We start from the raw sequence: 24,612 nt of genomic DNA on the forward strand, positions 1-24,612 counted from the left end.
GTCACCGGTCCACAACTGTTCGCGATTGGTTTGAAAACATTCCGGACAGTTCGAGCGAATGGTTTGACCATCCAGATCGCCCGATATGTATCCTATCGAACTTGTGTGGGAAATAATTGCGAGGTCAATTCGTGTGCAACATGCTGCACCGGAAACAGTTTCGCAATTATGGGCTCCTATAGAGGCATCACGGCTCACTTCTCGGCAGGGGACTTCGAACGACTTGTGGAGTCCACGACACGTCGAGTTGCTGCACTAAGCAGAGAAAAAGCAGGTCCGGAACGATATTAAAATGTATTCCATGACTTTTGTCACCCCATTGTACTTTGGTGTAAGAATTTGTAAGGACTTGAAATGAAACGCTCTCATATGGTCAGTCGTAGGTAATACTGAGTTGTACTTCGTGTGATTAACAGGAAAATGGGAAAATGCTGTCAGTCTATAAAAGTGACTGCTTACAAATCTCTTGTGCCTCCTATCCTAGAATACTGGCAGATTCTCGAACACAGACGCAAATTATCCCGTGAAAGCTCCCATAAGTAATTCCGATAACGAGCAGTATTAAATGAAGAATCCAGAGAATTCCTCAGCTTCCTACGTATCGTTTCCTTACAGACCGTGAAGACAAGTTTAGGATAATTACAGCACTATCAGAGGTGTTTACGCAGTCACTCTTCCCGCCTTTCATACGCGATTGGAACGGGAAGAACTCCTAACAGTGGTATCATGCAGAGTACCCTCTGCCATGCACTTTCCAGTGGTCTGCAGATGTTGTATGCAGATGTAGATTAAGATCCACGTTGTGCGATACGTGCTACGGTAGGACTACTGCATAATTGCAAGATTAGCCGATTATCTTCAGTTCTCCTTGATTTTCTGATTGTTGCATCTCGTGAAAAGGACATTTAACAAGGGACTATCACGAGAGAAATTACGACTTTGCAGTGGATAAAAGTATACTGAGGCGACAAAAGTCCACGGATACCTCCGAATATTGTGTCTGATTTCCTTTTGCCCGGCAAAGTGTAGCAACTCAACGTGCCATGGACTCAACAAATCGTTGGAAATCCCTTACAGAAACATTGTGCTGTACTGCCTCCAGAGCAGTCCATATTTGCGAAATTGTTGCCGGATTAGGGTTTTCTGCACGAATTTACCTCTCGATATGTCCAATAAATGTTCGATAGGATTCATGTCGGTGGGCCTCGGCGTACTACTGTCCAGAATGTTCTTCAAACCAGTCACAAACAACTGTGGCCAAGTGACATGGCGCATTGTGACCCACAGGAATTCCACCTTTGTTTGCGAACGTGAAGTCCATGAACTTGTACCAGAGAACCCAGCCCGTTCCATGTAAAGTCAAACCAGGCCACTATGGAGCCACCACCATAGCCACGAGCCCAGGACAGACGCTGGTTCAAATGGCTCTGAGCACTATTCGACTTAACTTCTGAGGTCATCAGTCGCCTAGAACTTAGAACTAATTAAACCTAACTAACTTAAGGACATCACACACATCCATGCCCGAGGCAGGATTCGAACCTGCGACCGTAGCGGTCGCTCGGTTCCAGACTGAAGCGCCTAGAACCGCACGGCCACTCCGGCCAGCGACAGATGCTGCAGTCGACGTGCTGTTAGCGAAGGCACTCGGGTTGGTCGTCTGCTGTCCTTGCCCATTAACGCCAAATCTCACTACACTGTCCTAATGGATTCGTTCATCGCACTCCCATAGCGATTTCTCCGGTTATTTTATGCAGTGTTGTTTGTCTGGTAGCACTGACAACTCTACACAAACACCCTCTGCTCTCGGTCGTTAAGTAAAGGCCATCGGCCACTGCGTTGTCCGTGATTAGACTCTGAAACGTCCCCTTGGAAAAATTAATGAATTACTGTGCTGGTAAACCCCTTACGTTATTTGATTTTCAAACAGCTGAGCAAAACTGAACGTACTCAGACATTTCTCTCTTATTCTGATCATCACTAAACTGACACACAATATTTTTAGCGCAACGCAGTCTGACTTTCAATAATCCTTACAAAAGAATGGCCCTGACTAACAATAACCTATGCCTTTCATGAATCACTTACCTCTCAAAAATCTTCGTTACTCGAACTACTGCAAAACAGCGAGTGTCAATACTGCCAGCTAAATAAAAGATTCAAACTACTGAAGGCACTAACTACTGATAGGCGTAGTTAGAAAATGAAAGATTTTGATAGAGAACAGACAATGTATTTACCTTAATAGTGTTCAAAAGTCATAATATATATATCAGTTCATCACATCCAATCTTACAAATATACTGCCTCTGATGGACACACGTCCAGATCGTCCGCTCTCAAAACTCCGCCATCTCTCTCCCCACATCCACCACTGCTGACGACTCACCTCCAACTGCCTTTCGCTATGCGCTGTTTACATCCAATTGCTCAACACTACAATAGCGACTATTCCAACAATGCCAACCAGCCACAGACTATACACAACACAGCCAGTGATTTTCATACAGAATGCTGCGTGACGTTACCAACATAAAAACCTAAACAGCCTACTTAGAACTTAATGCCTGAAATGTGGTAGTCTCTTGACGCTGTTGATCTCAGAGTACTGAATTCCCTAACGATTTCCGAAATGGAATGTCCCATGCGTCCATCTACAACTACAATTCCGCATTCGGAGTGTGTTGACTGCCGCCGTGCGGCGAGAATCACGTCGAAGATCTTTTCGCATGAATCACTTGAGTATAAATGACAGCTTCGCCAATACACTGCGATTTTATACGCTGCGTACGCGTTATACCACCATCTGTACATGTGCATATCGCTTTCCGATGACTTATGTCATATCATTGTACTGTCGGTGAATTTCGTAGTGGAGAAACTTTGGCAGTTTCTTTTATACCAATTGCGTAAGTGTAATGTTGTGTTGCTAACAGATGTGATTCAGAGTTTTAGTACAAACCTACTAAGACGGTGGTCTCGATTAAACGCCGTAGCCATGTAACAAATACGCTAGCTAAACGTTTATAAAAGCTTCGTTCGATCTTGCCTGCAGATCGTTTGCATCTGCGTGTTCTTCATACATCTAGATGTTAGATTCAGCTATTCACGAGTGCAGTAGGGTAGTTTTCGGACTCCAGAGCTCGCGCCATATCCAGCTCCCTTGCGGTGGCTGGGAGGCACCACTGTCTGGCGGCAGGTCTCCGTCACGTGACACGAGGTTGCAGATTTCGCTGCATCTCGTTGCCGCTCGTATACGCGAGAGCTGAGCGCGTGGTACCATACGCCGCGAAACCTTTTGTGGTTTTGAGTGAAACAGCGTCGGATGGGTTTGGACGTACTAATTCTGAAGAACTGGTCTGGACCTGAGTAGATTTCCAACTTAATTACTGGAGACGTCTTCGTCGATTTTCGAGTTCAAAGAAATACACTGAATCTTGTGATTTACATCACATTTTATCATTCAGATTTTAAGAGATTTAAAAGAGAAATCTGACAGGCTTCCATTTAGATTATACTTCGAGTATGCCACTGAATTAGCACCTTTCCTCCCTCAACTTTGTCAAGGATCGCCTGCCAGAGTCCGATGCGTGGAATTACGGACCAGTTCGCTGTTGTCCACCTGTTGCAGGATAGTACAGGGTGTTCTAATCTCAGACAAAATGACGATCGCGGAGGAAATCAAACCGCTCTCAAAAAATCGACACAGATCCAGAAAAAATACACTCGCATGAAAGAAAGGTTCCTTTTATTGAAACACGACATTTTACCAAACTATAGACGCAGGTAGATTTCTATTCCTACATTGCCGTGAGGCGTTCCACAGTCATCACAGAGTCCACTGCTAACCAAAATACCACGACACGGAGTGTCTTCGCAAATGCGTGACTGTCGCGAGGAACATTTGACTATCAGAACCCAGTACGTTATAGTAGATGGCGAATTTTCATTACAAACGAAAGTATCATCTGCTGTACCTCAAGGAAGGGCAACAGGCTTCTAATGTTTTCAGTATAGTGGAACGATTTACCACACAACATCAGCAGCAATGTGAGACTGACGACGATAACGTTGCGTACAAGAAGGTATCGTTGCTGGCCGACCGCATTTACCTACAGTAAGACCTGGACAATATTTCCATATGATGTAGTAAATGACACCTCTCTTTAAATTTCAACAAATATAAGATAATGCCTCTGAAAGGAAGAAATAACAGTATAGTACCTGATTCCAGTATTAGCGGTGAACATATTGAGAACCATACGTCTGATAAGTATTTATGGTTACCGTAAGGAACGACATGAAATGGATTACGATGACGACGATGATTGGTTTGTGGGGCGCTCCACTGCGCGGTTATCAGCGCCCATACAAATTCCCAACCTCTGCTCAGTCCAAACTCGCCACATTCATGAATGATGATGAAATGATGAAGACAACACAAACGCCCAGTCATCTCGGGGCAGGTGAAAATCCCTGACCCCGCCGGGAATCGAACCCGGGACCCCGTGATCGGGAAGCGAGAACGCGACCACGAGACCACGAGCTGCGGACGTATATATTTATATATATATGAAATGGAATGATCACATACAGTCAGTATTACGGAAGGAGACTGGAAGACTTAGATGTATTGGAAGGCTTCTGGAAAAATCCAATATGTCCGTCAAGGAAAACGCACACAAGAAGCTAGTACGACCAATTCTATTGTTCTAGTGTTTGGGATCATCATGAAGTTTCTGTGACAACCGACACGGAACGAATTCAGTTTCGCGCTACTAGATTCGAAGCATATTAGTGCAGCCTGTGGGAAAGCGTAACAGAAATGCTTGTGGACCTAAAATTGGAATCCTTGGAAAAAACACGACGTAATCCTCGCGACACACTGTTGGGTGACTGTGCGACCATTATGCATATCTCGCGTTCGGATCATGCAAAAAAAGATAACTGCGATTATGCGTATAGAAGGCATTTTTTCTCATCACTACGCCTTGCGGTCTAACGCACTGCTTTCCGGGCGGGAAGCCGGCCGGTGTGGCCGAGCGGTTCTAGGCGCTACAGTCTGGAACCGCGCGACCCCTACGCTCGCAGGTTCGAATCCTGCCTCGGCCGTGGATATGTGTGATGTCCTTATGTTAGTTAGGTTTAAGTAGTTCTAAGTTCTAGGGGACTGACGACCTCAGAAGATAACTCCCATAGCGCTCAGAGCCATTTGAACCATTTGAACCGGGCGGGAGGGCGTACCGGTCCCCGGCACGAATCCGCCCAGCGAATTAGTGTTCGAGGTCCGGTGTGCCGGCCAGCCTGTGGATGGTTTTTAAGGCGGTTTTTCATCTGCCTCGGCGAATGCGGGCTGGTTCCCCTTTTTCCGCTTCAGTTACACTGTGTCGGCTAGTGCTGCGCACACACTTTCTCCCCATACGCGTACACCATAATTACTCTACCACGCAAGCATTGGGGTTATACTCGTCTGGTGTCAGACGTTCCCGGGGGGTCCATTGGGTTCGGTGTGAGGCGACGGTGGGGTGAGTGGACTACTGTAGCCTGTTGTGGGGTTGTGAACCACTGAGGGCTACGGCGGGGACGAACCCTCTCCGCCGTTTCTGGGTCCCCAGTTCCATACAATACAATACAATGTAACCTCCGCCGTGTGCCGCACAGTGTCGTGTGGACTATTGTTGTGATGTCGTTCGAACACGAGATACCGTGGGAAGGCTGGTACTTCGCCACGGAACCACAGATAACCGCAGTCGCCGCCAGAAACAACGGCGGATGAAAAACGATGGCGCAGACACGCCCAGGAGAGTTTCCAGATGCCACCGCGTCAGCTCGCTTACTTACGTGTGAGCGCAGACCGTCCGCCCTCAGTCAGCGATCGTCGCCAAAGACGATACCTCTACCGAGCCAGCAGTGCGACAGACAGTCGGGTGACACAGAACTCTTTTTTTTGGTCATCAGTCTACTGACTGGTTTGATGCGGCCCGCCACGAATTCCTTTCCTGTGCTAACCACTTCATCTCAGAGTAGCACTTGCAACCTACGTCCTCAATTATTTGCTTGACGTATTCCAATCTCTCTCTTCCTCTACAGTTTTTGCCCTCTACAGCTCCCTCTAGTACCATGGAAGTCATTCCCTCATGTCTTAGCAGATGTCCTATCATCCTATCCCTTCTCCTTATCAGTGTTTTCCACATATTCCTTTCCTCTCCGATTCTGCGTAGAACCTCCTCATTCCTTACCTTATCAGTCCACCTAATTTTCAACATTCGTCTATACCACCACATCTCAAATGCTTCGATTCTCTTCTGTTCCGGTTTTCCCACAGTCCATGTTTCACTACCTTTCAATGCTGTACTCCAGACGTACATCCTCAGAAATTTCTTCCTCAAATTAAGGCCGGTATTTGATATTAGTAGCCTTCTCTTGGCCAGAAATGCCTTTTTTGCCATAGCGAGTCTGTTTTTCATGTCCTCCTTGCTCCGTCCGTCATTGGTTATTTTACTGCCTAGGTAGCAGAATTCCTTAACTTCATTGACTTCGTGACCATCAATCCTGATGTTAAGTTTCTCGCTGTTCTCATTTCTACTACTTCTCATTACCTTCATCTTTCTCCGATTTACTCTCAAACCATACTGTGTACTCATTAGACTGTTCATTCCGTTCAGCAGATCATTTAATTCTTCTTCACTTTCACTCAGGATAGCAATGTCATCAGCGAATCGTATCATTGGTATCCTTTCACCTTGTATTTTAATTCTACTCCTGAACCTTTCTTTTATTTCCATCATTGCTTCCTCGATGTATAGATTGAAGAGTAGGGGCGAAAGGCTACAGCCTTGTCTTACACCCTTCTTAATACGAGCACTTCGTTCTTGATCGTCCACTCTTATTATTCCCTTTTGGTTGTTGTACATATTGTATATGACCCGTCTCTCCCTATAGCTTACCCCTACTTTTTTCAGACTCTCGAACAGCTCACACCATTTTATATTGTCGAACGCTTTTTCCAGGTCGCAAGTCCTATGAAAGTGTCTTGATTTTTCTTTAGCCTTGCTTCCATTATTAGTCGTAACGTCAGAATTGCCTCTCTCGTCCCTTTACTTTTCCTAAAGCCAAACTGATCGTCACCTAGCGCATTCTCAATTTCCTTTTCCATTCCTCTGTATATTATTCTTGTAAGCAGCTTCGATGCATGAGCTGTTAAGCTGATTGTGCGATAATTCTCGCACTTGTCAGCTCTTGCCGTCTTCGGAATTGTGTGGATGATGCTTTTCCGAAAGTCAGATGGTATGTCGCCAAACTCATATATTCTACACACCAACGTGAATAGTCGTTTTGTTGCCACTTCCCCCAATGATTTTAGAAATTCTGATGGAATGTTATCTATCCCTTCTGCCTTATTTGACCGCAAGTCCTCCAAAGCTCTTTTAAATTCCGATTCTAATACTGGATCCCCTATCTCTTCTAAATCGACTCCTGTTTCTTCTTCTATCACATCAGACAAGTCTTCACCCTCATACAGGCTTTGAATGTTTTCTTTCCACCTATATGCTCTCTCCTCTGCATTTAACAGTGGAATTCCCGTTGCACTCTTAATGTTACCACCGTTGCTTTTAATGTCACCAAAGGTTGTTTTGACTTTCCTGTATGCTGAGTCTGTCCTTCCGACAATCATATCTTTTTCGATGTCTCCACATTTTTCCTGCAGCCATTTCTTCTTAGCTTCCCTGCACTTCCTATTTATTTCATTTCTCAGCGACTTGTACTTCTGTATTCCTGATTTTCCCGGAACATGTTTGTACTTCCTCCTTTCATCAATCAACTGAAGTATTTCTTCTATTACCCATGGTTTCTTCGCAGCTACCTTCTTTGTACCTATGTTTTCCTTCCCAACTTCTGTGATGGCCCTTTTTAGAGATGTCCATTCCTCTTCAACTGTACTGCCTACTGCGCTATTCCTTATTGCTGTATCTAAAGCGTTAGAAAACTTCAAACGTATCTCGTCATTCCTTAGTACTTCCGTATCCCACTTCTTTGGGTATTGATTCTTCCTGACTAATGTCTTGAACTTCAGCCTACTCTTCATCACTACTATATTGTGACCTGAGTCTATATCTGCTCCTGGGTACGCCTTACAATCCAGTATCTGATTTAGGAATCTCTGTCTGACCATGATGTAACCTAATTGAAATCTTCCCGTATCTCCCGGCCTTTTCCAAGTATACCTCCTCCTCTTGTGATTCTTGAACAGGGTATTCGCTATTACTAGCTGAAACTTGTTACAGAACTCAATTAGTCTTTCTCCTCTTTCATTCCTTGTCCCAAGCCCATATTCTCCTGTAACCTTTTCTTCTGCTCCTTCCCCTACAACTGCATTCCAGTCGGCCATGACTATTAGATTTTCGTCTCCCTTTACATACTCCATTACCCCTTCAATATCCTCATACACTTTCTCTATCTGTTCATCTTCAGCTTGCGACGTCGGCATGTATACCTGAACTATCGTTGTCGGTGTTGGTCTGCTGTCGATTCTGATTAGAACAACCCGGTCACTGAACTATTCACAGTAACACACCCTCTGCCCTACCTTCCTATTCATAACGAATCCTACACCTGTTATACCATTTTCTGCTACTGTTGATATTACCCGATACTCATCTGACCAGAAATCTTTGTCTTCCTTCCACTTCACTTCACTGACCCCTACTATATCTAGATCGAGCCTTTGCATTTCCCTTTTCACATTTTCTAGTTTCCCTATCACGTTCAAGCTTCTGACATTCCACGCCCCGACTCGTAGAACGTTATCCTTTCGTTGATTATTCAGTCTTTTTCTCATGGTAACCTCCCCCTTGGCAGTCCCCTCCCGGAGATCCGAATGAGGGACTATTCCGAAATCTTTTGCCAATGGAGAGATCATCATGACACTTCTTCAATTACAGGCCACATGTCCTGTGGATACACGTTACGTGTCTTTAATGCAGTGGTTTTATTACCTTCTGCATCCTCATGTCGTTGATCATTGCTGATTCTTCCGCCTTTAAGGGCAATTTTCCACCCCTAGGACAAGAGAGTGCCCTGAACCTCTATCCGCTCCTCCGCCCTCTTTGACAAGGCCGTTGGTAGAATGAGGCTGACATCTTATGCCGGAAGTCTTCGGCCGCCAATGCTGATTATTTATCAAAATTTAGGCAGTGGCGGGGATCGAACCCAGGACCGAAGACGTTTTGATTATGAATCAAAGACGCTACCCCTAGACCACGGGTGATACTCTACGTAGGTGTTTATCGCCAAATATATTCACAAGGGAAACCCCCCATTGCACCGAGGCCCCCCCTGCTCCCCTCCTCACCCCCCCCCCCCCCCCCCTCCGAGATTCAGTGGTGAGAGTGCCCAGTGGGCAGCCCGTCAAAAACTGCGCACACGTCAAGCATGAAAACAGGAAGAAGGTGTACTGGACCGTAAATAAAGAAGCAAACTTAACAGTGAACTGTCCGAGAACAAGAAGTGCAATATAGAACAGCATGAAAGAGAAACGGCGCCTTGATTAAGTGGTCATGGTGGTCGATTGCCAAGCGGGCAAAATAACGGTCTCCCTCGTTCGAAATTAATTTTTTTTCGGCTGTTCGCTGTATTCAGACTTGTGTCTGTATTGTGGTGTAAGTCCGTTTGCATCAGCGAGTCGTAAGGTGGGGACCTATAATAACAGATGATTCTGCGCAACTGCTTTATTGGCAGCCGAAAGGAATGGGAACAGCAAACGTGTGATAACAAGGCGAGAAGACAACCGAATCCTTCACCGGTAAACACGTCTGGTGTGTCGTACACGGCATTAGTGACAGTACGTGTGTCGTATTACAGGATTCTCCTATCGGTGCACCTAATTTGTACGCCTTGTAAGTGAGTGAGATGTGTCTCCCTGCCTGATTTAAGTGTGAATGTGAATGTGATCACTCCTAAGGAAATGACGAAAACATAATAGTTTGTCACATAAGCCGCAAAAAATGAATGCAACAGTTTCACAATCATACAGTTTCTCTGTGCTCTGTCAAAACATATCTTTTTAACATTTGTGAAGTTGCGTTCTGTTTTGGAAGTTTGACTCGAATTCATTTGTTTTAACGTAGTGCACACCCGTTTATTTGTTGTTTTCACTTCTGTGAGACGTCTGTGTGCTATCTCGCTTGCTGCCACTGTTCACGTTTATTTGGGAAGGTAATGAAAGTAGTGGACTACGTGTGTACGGCCCCACATTCCATTGTTGCCAGATGTATCGAAGATGGCGGCGATGACGTCATCCAAGAAAGCAGGTATTGGCGGGAAGTTTGAATTTTGGAGGGAAGACAAGTCAATTGGGCTACGTCCACTAACCTTACCCTCCAGCTCCAGAAAATAATTGGCGGAAAATTCAAATTCCAGTAGGATAATGCGTCACACCACGAAAATGGCGGAAAAATAGACCAGTTGGGCTACATCCATTAACCTAACCCCCCCACCCCCTAGAAAATGGCGGGAAGTTCAAACTCCAACAGGATAATGTCTCAAAAACTGTACTTGCCTTTATTATTACCATTTATTATCGTTTATAATTTATAATTTATTATTTATTATCATTTATTATTATTATTTTTGGCCTACCTCCACTGTGGCGTCCTCTGATGACGAGGAAATGTACTAAGACAGTTGGGGTCTGGAGCTTATGGTGATCACACTAGGTGGCGCCATCCGAGATTACGGTATTTGCGTCACTACAGTGTCCTCTAGTTACATCAATATGAACTAAGTCAGTTGGGCTACGGACTCAGTGGCGAATACACTTCGTGGCGGTGTTGCCTCTAATTGTTTAAATAAAGGCTTGCGTATGATTTCTACAGTTGACAGCAAGCAGAGTCTTTTACATGGATTATTATTATTTTGACAATTTAGGAGTTGTTTGGCTATATGGACGTAAATGCTGTGCATTGTTTACGAGTGGTTCACATGTCTGTAGGCTGTGCAGTGTGTTATTTTTGGTGGTTTACAATTAGGAAGAGTGTGTGTAGAGCTTTATACATGAGTTATGTAGGAGTGGTTTGCAAGTCTGTATGCTGCGAGGCATGTCAGAGCGTGTGTTCTGTGATACATTTACTCCATCCCCAAATAAATTGCTCCCAAGTAAATAAAGTACACTCCTTCCTGCCTCCATCAGCCTAGTGCGGCCCTAGGAAGTGGTTTTTCTTGTGTTGGTAGTGAAAGCGCAAGTGGCCTTTCTTTACTGCCAGAATTCAAACTCGGCAAGGGTTGCTAGGAGGAGGTGGCGGTCAGGTGGCTGAGGTTAGTACCAGAGTCCTTTCTTTACGCACAATTTTCCTTTTTTTTTTTTATTCCGATTTTGGCCGTCTAGGGACCGCGTTAAACAACTATTTTTCAATGTACATTTCTCCTATTGCGCTCCTCCTCTTTTCTCTTCTGCCAATATGTCTTCATCCTCTCTCTGTGCTGCTCCCTTCGGTCTTCTATCCACACTGTTCCTCCAGTTCTTCTCTTCTTCACTTCAAATCCTTCAAAATGTTGAATTTTGTCTCTCATTAAGTCTCTGTTGGTTATATCATCTTCTCCTATACCCATCTCCTCTAAGTCTGCTTGACTTCTTTGAACCAGGTAATTTGGGTTCTGGGGTTCTTGTCAAAAAACATGAATATTTTCTTTGTCAGCGTTTCATCATTCATTCTTTTCAAATGGGCGTAAAAGCTTACTCTTCTCTTCCTCATAGTATCTCCCACTTTCTCAATTTTGTCATACACTTCTCTATTACTTCTAAGCTTCCAAGTCCCATTCTCAAACCTCGGCCCAAGTACTCTTCTAATGATTTTTCGCTCCTTTTTTGCTATAGCTTCCATTTCCTTGTTAGTGTTCATTGCTAAACATTCAGATGCATACAGACACTCTGGCTTAATCACAGTGTTGTAGTGCCTTATTTTTGCGTTAATTGATACTGACTTCTTGTTGTACACATTCTTTGTTAGCTGGAATGCCATTTCCATTTTTCTTGTTCTTGTTTTATTTCCTTCTTGATCTGAAGCATTGGGCTGGATGATTTCCCCTAAATATTTGAAATTAGAAACCTTCTTTATCTGGCCATACTTTGTAATCATATTGTTCGGTGCCTCTTTTACATTAGTTAGGTACTCTGTCTTTTCAAAGGAGATTTTCAGTCCTGCTTTTTCTGCTGTTTCATTCAGAATATTGATCTGTTTGACTGCTTCTTCCAAACTTCCTGCCAGAATCGCTAAGTCATCAGCAAAAGCGAGGCAATCTACTTCTAATCCATCCTTTATTCTTCCTAATCTGATTTTTTGTATTCCTTCTTCATTCGTTTTCTTCCTCCACTCTCTAACAACTTTTTCTAACACACAGTTGAATAGGGTAGGTGACAACCCATCTCCTTGTCTTAATCCTGTTCTGATTTTGAATAGTCTGGATACCTCACGACGGAACTTTACTTTTGCATAGGTATCCGTAAGTGTTTCTTTGACGATTGCGACTGTTTTCTTCTCTGCTCCAAACTCCCTAAGGATGTTAACCAAGGTTGTTCTGTCAACGGAGTCGTACGCCTTCTTGAAGTCAACAAACGTGATAAAGATGTCTTTTCCTCTTAATCGTCTATATTTAATAATTAACTTCAAGTTTAAAATTTGCTCCACACAAGATCTTCCCTTCCTAAAGCCTGCTTGGTATTCACCAATTTCTTGATCAAGTTGTTTCTCCAATCTGTTTTGTAGGGCCTTAGATAGAATTTTATACGTTACCGGAAGTAAAGATATCCCTCTGTAGTTATTTGCATCGGTTTTATCCCATTTCTTGAAGATGGGGTGGATTAATGCAGTTTTCCATTCTTCCGGTATACGTTCCGTTCTCCAAATCTCGTTGATTGTTCCCAGTAGTTTTTCTTGAGTTGTATTATCTACACTTTTCCACATTTCTGCAATTATCATGTCTTCCCCTGGTGCTTTATTGTTCTTAAGGTTTTTAATGATTTCTCTGATTTCTATGAGGCATGGGGGTTCAACATTATTGTTTACTGTGTTTGGGGTGTTGGCTGGTAATTTTTCAATAGGTTCCTGACAGTTGAGGAGTTGTTCAAAATATTTTGCTAATATTTCACAATTTTCTTCATTATTCATTGCCAGTTTTCCACTGGTATCTTTAAAACACAGATTTGGTGCTACATATTTTTGTAGTTTCTGTCTGAATGTGCTGTAAAAGGATCTGTTATTGTTTCTCTTAAAATCTTTATCCATTTGTATAAGTTGGTTCTTTTCAAATAGTCTTTTTACAGATCTAATGAGTTTTGCTGTAGAAGATCTTTGCTGTTTGAACTCCATGTAGTCCTTATCACTTTTGGTTGAGTGCCATTTCTTCCATGCCTTCATCCTTTGTTCTATTGCTTCCTCACATATCTCATCCCACCATTCGTGTTTCTTTCTGTTTTTCATTTTTGTGACTTCTTGAGCAGATCTTATCATTCCTTCTTTTATATCTTCCCATTTATCCGAACATATAACTATGTTTCGACAGAATTCTTCTCTTTTCTCTTTCAAGATGTTTGCGTCTATCTTTTGAGTTTTCCTGTTTTGTATTTGTTTCTTTCTTTGTGGTATGAAATTTAATTTGATTGTCGATAAGTAGTGGTCAGTTACAATGTTTTTCCCTTTCCGAACTCTCACACTCATTATTTCTTTTTGATTATAGTGTGTGATGGCTATGTGATCTATCTGGAACTCTCCAATAGTTGTGTTTGGTGATTTCCATGTTTTCTGTTTCTTAGGAGGTTTTTTGAAATTTGTAGACATTAATTTTAAGTTATGACCCTTGCATAGTTCTATTAATGTTTCTCCATTTCTGTTTGTCCTTTTGTGAGCCGGGTAGTTTCCTACTGTTTTTTTGTATTTTTTTTTCTTGGGCTATTTGTGCATTGAAGTCCCCAAACAGTATTTTCACATTTGATGTTGGGATTTTAGAAAGTTCGTGGTCTAGAGATTCCCAATATGTATCTACTTTCTGAGGGTTTTTCTTATTGTCATTGTTGATGGGTGCGTGGCAATTAATAAGTGTATAGGTTTTATTTAGGGCGCGGAATGTGAGAAAAGACAAGCGTTCATTGGGTGACTGGAAGTCGGTTATTGAGTTTACCCAGTTAGATTTCACGATGAAGCCTGTTCCAAGGTGGGGAAGGCCTCTTCCACATGGGTTCCAGCCTTTCTTTCCTTTAAATATCCTGTATCCTTCATAGTCCATTAAATCTTCATCTGTAAATCTGGTTTCCTGCAGCGCACATATTTGGATTTTATATACCTTCAAGACTTTGGTGAGCTGCTTCAGTTTTCCCGGCTTCAAGAGCGAGTTAATATTTAGGGTTCCAAAGAAATGTACGTTGTTTTTCTTCAGTTTAGAGGATTTTGAATTTCTTGAACGACATGGTGCTTCAGGCTCTCCAGAATCCTTAGGCCTGATTGCGCTGCTGTTAGCGGCGGAGGATTGGTTACCTCCTGGAGTAGTTCTATCTAGAGAAATTGACATCATGCATAGTTGTTTGAAATTCAGGGGGGAGATGGCTTTTTGGGCCATTCCGAGGTTAAAACTGGGATTGTAAGTTCCAGAGTGTGTGTTCAGCCGCTCCTAACATGGAGAACAGACGCTGTTTGTAGCTGCTCCTCTAGGAGCTCAGACGCTACATTTCGTTAGTTTTTGGTCCGCCCTGGGTATTTGATTTCCCCAGTACCACCTATATCTAGGAGGCATTCCCCTATCCGCCACCTGGGGAAGCGCCCGATGGGGGTACTAACAACCCCACACGGGCAAGTGACCTCTATTTACTGCCAGAATTCACTCGGCGAGGGTTCCTAGGAAGAGGTGGCGGTCAGGTGGCTGAGGTTAGTACAAGTGTCCTTTCTTTACGCACGATTTTCTTGGGTTGGTAGCGAAAGTGCAAGTGACCTTTATTTATTGCCAGAATTCACTCGGCGAGGGTTCCTAGGAAGAGGTGGCGGTCTGGTCCTTGAAAAGTAGTTGAAAGTAGGTAGTTGAACACCTTTTCATACCTATATGTAATTGTAAATTGAATTATTTGATATGATTAAAATTGAACTGGAATTAAGTACTTAAGTAATTGATGGGTTAGATAAGTGATGTGAGTATTAGCATATTTACAGAAGACTGTCTGGCGTGTGTGATGCAAGCGGTCAGACTCCCGCGGTGTGGCGGCGTGGTGAGTGTCCGGTTATAATGCACACGTGCGATAGAGAGCAGACGATCTTGAGTCAGTTAACTTAGCGAGAGCGATCTTTGTCAAGCAAGCCACGTGGTGGAGCGGCAGTTGTGTGACGTTGGGGAAGATTCCACTCTCGGGCTAACAATTTTGGCGCGAAACGTGTGGGAGGGATGACTACATGTGTTGGAATTTGAATTTGGCGCAATTTTCCAGTGGAGGTAGGCCAATAACAACAACAATAATAATAATAATAATAATAATAATAATAATAAGCCCCCGTGGAGGCCCGGAAAAAGAATAGGCCTCCGGTATGTTCTGCCAGTCGTAAAAGGCGACGAAAAGAACAAACCACTAACAGGGCTAACCCCCCTTTTAGTGTGATTACTTGGTTCAGGACAGAACTAAAGAAGCCTCGGACAAGCGCCGTCATGGTCGGGGACGACGCTTGAACCCTATGCCCGCCCACAATGGTAACGACACTACTAGCCACACGGAAAATGATTTAAATCCAAATAGAGGTGTTTTGCAGGATATGCTTCCTGCAACCACCCTAGAAGGAAAACAAAGACGGAGGATGAGATGGTCAGATGAAGTCAATCGACACCTCATGTTCTGTTATTACCAAGCAACAAACCTAGGAACCAACACAACTGGATACAGATCACAAGTATACACAACATTTATTACCAGATACCCAGAAATAAAATTTTTAACAGAACAACGTCTAGCTGATCAGATTCGTGTAGTAATAAAAAATAACAGGATACCCCAGTCAGAATTAGAAAACATCAAACAACAAGTACAACAAATACTGGAACAAAATAATGTGCAATCAGAAGAAGAAGAAAATACAGTAATTGACTCAAACATCCCAGAGCAAACAAACAAAGAACAACACGCATCAATTAAACAATCAGAGGAAAACGAAATCTTAAGACAGTCACCAACAAAAGCACAAATAGAACATGAAGTGACACACATGTTAGATATAGAAGAAAAATTTCAGTTGACATATATAGAATACAAAGACACAAATACAGACATTAGACCATTCTTGCATAGACCACCAAATAGCCCACAAGTCGAAACAACAATAAAAAATATCAACACAATCATACACAACAAAATAAATGAATACACAACTATGGAAGAGTTACAATTACTGGTTTATGTAGGAGCACTCACTACACTAAATATACACACTAGGCAGAGATCAGAACGAACCAACACACAGAAGAAACCCACAAAACCAGCATGGCAACACAGGCTACAGATCAGAATAGAAAAACTGAGAAAAGACATCGGACAGCTAACACAATTTATAAGAAATGAAATATCAGACAAAAAAGGAAAAAGGTTAGGTAAAGTCTCACAACAAGAAGCAATAGAGCAGTTAGACGAAAAGAAGCAGAAACTACAAGCTTTGGCCAAACGACTTAGAAGATACAAAAAAAGTGAAAATAGAAGGAAACAAAACCAAACATTCAACACCAACCAAAAGAAATTTTACCAAACAATAGATAACACACACATAAAAATAGACAATCCACCAAACATAACAGACATGGAACACTTCTGGAGCAGCATATGGTCAAACCCGGTACAACATAACAGGCATGCACGGTGGATACAAGCAGAAACAGAGGCATACAAGATGATACCACAAATGCCTGAAGTGATAATTTTGCAACATGAAGTCACCCAAGCAATTAATTCTACTCACAATTGGAAAGCCCCTGGAAAAGATAAAATAGCAAATTTCTGGCTAAAGAAGTTCACCTCAACACATTCACATCTAACTAAATTATTTAACAGTTACATTGCAGACCCATACACATTCCCTGATACACTTACACATGGAATAACGTATCTGAAACCTAAAGATCAAGCAGACACAGCAAACCCAGCAAAATATCGCCCCATAACATGCCTACCAACAATATACAAAATATTAACTTCAGTCATTACACAGAAATTAATGACACATACAACACAGAACAAAATTATTAATGAAGAACAAAAAGGCTGTTGCAAAGGAGCACGAGGATGTAAAGAGCAACTGATAATAGATACAGAGGTGACATATCAAGCTAAAACTAAACAAAGGTCACTACACTACGCATACATTGATTACCAAAAAGCTTTTGATAGTGTACCCCACTCATGGTTACTACAAATATTGGAAATATACAAAGTAGATCCTAAATTGATACAGTTCCTAAACATAGTAATGAAAAATTGGAAAACCACACTTAATATCCAAACAAATTCAAATAATATCACATCACAGCCAATACAGATTAAGCGTGGAATATACCAAGGAGACTCATTAAGTCCTATGTGGTTCTGCCTTGCCCTGAACCCACTATCCAACATGCTACATAATACAAATTATGGATACAATATTACTGGAACATACCCACACATTTGCTATACATGGATGATCTAAAACTACTGGCAGCAACAAATCAACAACTCAACCAATTACTAAAGATAACAGAAGTATTCAGCAATGATATAAATATGGCTTTTGGAACAGACAAATGTAAGAAAAATAGCATAGTCAAGGGAAAACACACTAAACAAGAAGATTACATACTAGATAACCACAGCGACTGCATAGAAGCGATGGAAAAAACAGATGCCTATAAATATCTAGGATACAGACAAAAAATAGGAATAGATAATACAAATATTAAAGAAGAACTAAAAGAAAAATATAGACAAAGACTAACAAAAATACTGAAAACAGAATTGACAGCAAGAAACGAGACAAAAGCTGTAAATACTTACGCCATACCAATATTGACCTACTCATTTGGAGTAGTGAAATGGAGTAACACAGACCTAGAAGCACTCAATACACTTACACGATCACAATGCCACAAATATAGAATACATCACATACATTCAGCAACAGAAAGATTCACATTAAGCAGAAAGGAAGGAGGAAGGGGATTTATCGACATAAAAAACCTACATTATGGACAGGTAGACAATTTAAGAAAATTCTTTCTAGAACGAGCAGAAACTAGCAAAATACACAAAGCAATCACCCACATAAATACATCGGCTACACCACTACAATTTCATAACCACCTCTACAACCCTTTAGATCACATAACATCAACAGATACAAAGAAAGTAAATTGGAAAAAGAAAACACTACATGGCAAGCACCCGTATCATCTAACACAGCCACACATCGATCAAGACGCATCCAACACATGGCTAGGAAGAGGCAATATATACAGTGAGACGGAGGGATTCATGATTGCAATACAGGATCAAACAATAAACACCAGATATTACAGCAAGCATATTATTAAAGATCCCAATACCACAACAGATAAATGCAGACTTTGCAAACAACAAATAGAAACAGTAGATCACATCACAAGCGGATGTACAATACTAGCAAATACAGAATACCCCAGAAGACATGACAATGTAGCAAAAATAATACATCAACAACTTGCCATACAACATAAACTAATAAAACAACGCGTTCCCACATACAAGTATGCACCACAAAATGTACTGGAGAATGATGAATACAAATTATACTGGAACAGAACCATTATAACAGATAAAACAACACCACATAACAAACCTGACATCATACTCACCAATAAAAAGAAGAAATTAACACAACTAATTGAAATATCCATACCCAATACAGCAAATATACAGAAGAAAACAGGAGAAAAAATTGAAAAATACATCCAACTGGCTGAGGAAGTCAAGGACATGTGGCATCAGGATAAAGTTGACATTATACCAATTATACTTTCAACTACAGGAGTCATACCACGCAATATCCACCAGTACATCAATGCAATACAGCTACATCCAAACTTATATATACAACTTCAGAAATCCGTAATTATTGATACATGTTCAATTACCTGAAAGTTCTTAAACGCAATGTAACATATACCGTACAGTTAAAAGGAAGTGACGCTTGATCAAGGTCCGCGTCACTTTCATTCCTAATCAGACCTAAAGTCTGAGAAAGGAAAGGTAATAATAATAATAAATGATAATGAATAATAATAAAGACAAGTATGGTTTTACAGCCATTATCCAGTTGGATTTTGAATTTGGCGCCGATTTTTTCTGGCGGGTCAGGTTAGTGGACATAGCACAATTGACCTATTTTCCCGTGCTCTATCCCCACATTCATCTCAATGATCGAACACATGACAATGGTTTGACAATGACAGCTCAGCAAAGACTGAATGTGCAGGAGCATTTAAGGTCATAACGGTAGTTCAGTGGATGTGGCCCAATTGGTTTTCTTCCTGCCAAAATCCGCCATCTTGAATAAATAATAATAAATGATAATAAATATAATAAATAAGAAATGATAGTTAATGATAATAAATGATAATAATAAAGGCAAGTACAGTTTTCGAGACATTATCCTGTTGGAGTTTGAGCTTCCCGCCATTTTCTAAGGGGTGGGGGGTTAGGTTAGTAGACGTAGCCCAATTGGTCTATTTTCCCGCCATTTTCGTGGTGTGACACATTATCCTACTGGAATTTGAATTTCCCACCAATTTTTTTCTGGAGGGTTAGGTTAGTGGAGGTAGCCCAATTGACCTATCTTCCCACGAAAATTCAAACATCCCACCAAAGCTCGCTATCTTGAATGACATCATGTGCTGTTGCCAAGTCTACATGACGCCATCTTGGATGACATCATAGCCGCCATGTTGGATACATCTGGCAACAATGGAATGTGGGGCCACATACTAATGTATTCTTACCACATGACTCATGTTCTATAACCAATATATAGTATGACAGCTGCCAAGACTACAGAAAGAGAACAGCATTTCAATGACTGGACAGACAGTTCATAATCTTGTGAAAAAATAAAATAAAAATAAATGGTACGACAGAGTTTTGAACAGGCTAGGCTGGTTTACAGTCCAGCACCGTGACCACTTAACTGCGATACCTCCGGTGTTCAACTTACCTTGACATTCCTTCCGTTGAGCTTCGACCGTTCACTGTTCAGTAAACTTTCTACCTCTCTTCATGCTTGATCTGTGTTCAGTTTTTGATGAGCTATCTACCAGGCCATCTTACCACTAAATATGAGGGTGCAGTGGCGAGTTTGCCTTGCCAGTGAGAAGAGACTAGTATCTTGTTTGTATCAGATGACAGATTAATGTTCAGTGACAGTAATGGATACTTGTGGCATTCCTGTGGACATTAATTATTATGATGTTAAATATTTCATCTTGTTTGAGTTGCAATAAAGTGATCTGATATTTTATGAGTTGCAATATCATCTCGTCCCCTAAAAGAGAGCCGGCCGGAGTGGCCAAGCGGTTAAAGGCGCTACAGTCTGGAACCGCACGACCGCTACGGTCGCAGGTTCGAATCCTGCCTCGGGCATGGATGTGTGTGATGTCCTTAGGTTAGTTAGGTTTAAGTAGTTCTAAGTTCTAGGGGACTTATGACCACAGCAGTTGAGTCCCATAGTGCTCAGAGCCATTTGAACCATTTGAACCCTAAAAGAGTAAAGCAAAGAACCCATCACTGTACCGACGAGTGTTATTGTATCCGGTACAACAATCGATCTAGATGTAAAGTGCTATAACAGGCAGTACCACGTCAGGGTAACGCCTTAATAGTAGATGGCATTTCCAAACCGTGTCTTCAGGATCTGGTTACCTAAATAGTGTACTGCCTTTGACTCTGAACGTTATGCAGTCGTGTAGACAATAGGGTAGATGAAATGCGATCGAGCGTAGAAATTCTTCATCGTGCGTCGCTAAGTACCCCTCGGTCCATCCAACATTTGTAACTTGCAAACTAAGTTTCTCAGTACCTGCAGGCCTCCTCCCATTACCAGAGAAGACGGTGAAGTTTTGCTGCGTACGATCAAGTGTGAATCCAGGAGAGACAGTTTTGGCTGTCCCCTGCTAGCCGTTACCACTCCGTGAGCTGTGAAGCCATGTTCCAGTGGGCAAACACCTGGCCAGGCCTGAGCGACGAACAGGCTCAGACATGTGAAGCCTGTAACTACGTCGTGTGCTACCGGAAATTATGCGAGAACAATAAATATTCTTGAAAGCTGCGTTTTGACTCGTTGAAAAATCGTGATTTCTGTGGTGTTAGGCTTTTTTAAACGTACTCGTCAAGAGAAAATCAAGGATAACTGAACATGGTCATTTAATTCTTCAACTATTGCTAACCACATCAGATGTATTCGGGATTCCATCCGAGTAACTGCGTCGAAATTCCGCGGCGTTTCGTCTTCTCCAGAAGATGATGAGAATGACACTCATCGAAACATCGCGGAATTTCTATGCAGACCCCCGGATGGAAGCCCTAGAAGATTTCATCAGTAGTATACACCAGAAAAGTCTACGTTCGCGTACAGCATATTGATAAGCTAGCCGAGACCGCTAACCTAAAACTTCGTTGAAAGTTAACACCCGAGCTTATTAACGATGCAGAGGGTCCGCTAGTTTTTAGTCCTTTTGACATGGTGTGTTTTACACTGTGCGGTAGATTGGCTATTGGTTTAAATAAGGACCAACATTTTATGTAATGATTGAACGAATGTAATGCGTATTTTTAATTATTGTTTCGTCTGTACTCCAACCTGAAATAATAAGTGTTTTCAATGTACCACAGAGGGGCTACATCATCCTTTGTGGTGCGGGATAAACCAACCAGATCTATCTGAATGTTAAATATTTACCGTAGGCCTTTAAGGGACACAGTGGCGAACAGGACCGAAAAAAAACCTTGTTGTTATTTGGCTACAAAGTGTCATTTGTTTCATTCAAATTTGATGATTAGATTCTGACTTATTAATTTTTTCGTGCCGCATGGTAACTATGTGCCACGCCCACTTTCGCATTGTCTTGCTGAGAATTGATCACAGTACAGCAACTATTTGTGTCTCACAGCTATTCTTATTTCGGTTGAAGAGGGAATTTTTCTTTCAATGTTTGCCAGCCTGTCTGCATTAGTGACTATGGATTCTCAACTTCTCATGTTTGTTTTTATGTTTCTGCGATACAACTGGAATGTTCTAAAGCGCTTTTGTGAAATGTTATAATCACACTAGGCAGAATAAGAAAGTCTGGGTGTAAGCCCAGGTTACGTGTAAATAAATATATGAAAATAAACAGCGAAACCGCTAATTACGAACAGAGGGAAGAGAATAATACTGAAGGTAAAGTCAGCCTCAGATAAAAAGTTTCTAGATGCTTTCAGAGACGCCCTGCTAAACCTGCAGGACAGGACAAGTAGTAGGAATTGTGGAAGGGGGCCAGAATGAGCGGCTGTCAGTTACACTACAAACAACACTTTGTTTAGTTGTCCAAACATTACAGCGCAACTTCTAAGCTTGACTATCGACAGAAAACGTCTTTAATTCTAAAACAGCGAAAGGTCCGTGAATTAAATACAACTGCTATATTTATTTATTTATTTATTTTTATTTATTTTATTTTATTTTATTTTATTTATTTTTTTTTTTTTTGAGACAAAGGGTTCTAGGCTTTAACCTTAAAAAATATTTAATGCCAAGCAATGTAAGAATTGACTAGTCAGATAGATTAAGCTGTTTTTCAAAGCGGCTGGAGGCCAATAAATTTAAAACGACATAACTACAATAACCTTTCAATAGGCAGAAGGCCCAAGCTTTATGACCAGTAAGAAACCGTACTCCAAAACAGTTGAAGGCCTTTGTTAAAAAAAACTGCAACCAGTTTTCGAAAGCTGAAGGCCCAAAGCTTTTAACCTTAAATAGTGCTTAAGCCCAAGTGATGTAAGACTTGATAAGTAAGAATCCAAAATTTTAAAGCAGCTGAAGGCCCATCATTTTAAGAACAATACAACTACGATAAATTTTCAACAGGCAGAAAGCCCACAGCTTTATCTTCCAAAAGGTAATACTTGATGAGTAAGATCTTTAAAACTTAAAGCGGCTGAAGGACGATATTTTAAAACAATATAACAAATTTTCAACTGGCAGAAGGCCCAAGCTTCAAACAATGTAAGACTTGCCCAATTTAGAAAAACTTACTTTTAAAACTTCTGAAGGCCTTTGATTTTAAAAACACAATTAAGTACTCCAGCTACAGGCTACAACGACCCATCGGGACCATCCGACCGCCGTGTCTTCCTCAGAAGAGGATGCGGATAGGAGGGGCGTGGGGTCAGCACACCGCTCTCCCGGTCATTATGATGGTATTCTTGACCGAAGCCGCTACTATTCGGTCGAGTAGCTCCTTAATTGGCATCACGAGGCTGAGTGCACCCCGGAAAACGGCAACAGCGCATGGGGGCCAGGATGGTCACCCATCCAAGAGCCGACCACGCCCGACAGCGCTTAACTTCGGTGATCTGACGGGAACCGGTGTAACCACTGCGGCAAGGCCATTGCCAAAAATACAATTACAAGCATACAAATTCCAACCATCGGCTATGAGCCATTAAAAATACACAATTAAACGCCAACAAGAAAGGCACTATAGGCAACAGCACTCAGAAGTTTCTTGGGGGTCAGTCTGCCCTTGAAATCTTAACGTCCGCTTAGGTGAGACAAGAAGTCGACCCAATTATACTCGATCCGCCGGCAACACAACCATCAGACACTCAGGGACCCATTGACAAAAGCTCCCACATGTTCCGACACCGCATACAGACCGTCAGCGTGCCCGGCTGACTGCGCCGCGCGGAGACTTGCTTGCTGATCCACTCCAACCGACTGACTGGCTGCACACTGCCAAGCCGGCACTATAAACACCAGACCGAAGATATATGGTGCAAATATCGATACACACCGCTGCTGCCACAACTAGAAAGAGGAAGAATTATGGCATAACATTAATAACCGTGAGAAACCAAACGCAGAGTAACAACCAAGTTTAAAAGCAACGCATATGCCAGGGTCAATCTAGGTCTAAGCAGTCAAGGGGTGTCCTGTATGCGGACTGTCTTGGCGGATGGTGATAATAAGGCTCATTGGAAAGTGATAGAAGCTACATTGCCTTCAATAAAAATTAATAAACTTATGGCTATACCGAACGTACAGAAAATAATGGGATCACTACGTCTGAAGATATGTAAGGAAAAAAAATTGTAGTAAAGGGGGCCTGATAAAGGTTGAAATTTACAGGATCTAGAATTATTATGGTATGGAAATTTGGAATAAGGTGGTAGAGGGGGCCTGACAAAATTTGAAATGGAAGGGCTTTGGAATTATTATGGTATGGTAATTAGTAATAACTGCAACAATGTGGAAGCAATGAGAAGACCTATCTAGTCTATGTTCTTTCATAAAATTTTAATTAATTAAAAACTACAGCATCACCTCTGCCCATGGA

At 41.9% G+C, this 24,612-nt stretch overlaps 1 protein-coding gene and 1 pseudogene across 1 annotated transcript in view; one reads left to right on the top strand and one right to left on the bottom strand.

The window, feature by feature from the left end:
• The window catches only part of LOC126412434 (UDP-glucosyltransferase 2-like), a 217,492-nt gene that overhangs the window by 34,318 nt on the left and 158,562 nt on the right, over positions 1–24,612 (top strand). The gene's annotated exons all lie outside the window — the stretch shown is intronic.
• Positions 23,553–23,670, bottom strand: LOC126413526 (5S ribosomal RNA; annotated as a pseudogene).

Source organism: Schistocerca serialis, chromosome 7, assembly GCF_023864345.2.
Source record: "Schistocerca serialis cubense isolate TAMUIC-IGC-003099 chromosome 7, iqSchSeri2.2, whole genome shotgun sequence".
Taxonomy (NCBI): Eukaryota; Metazoa; Arthropoda; class Insecta; order Orthoptera; family Acrididae; genus Schistocerca; species Schistocerca serialis.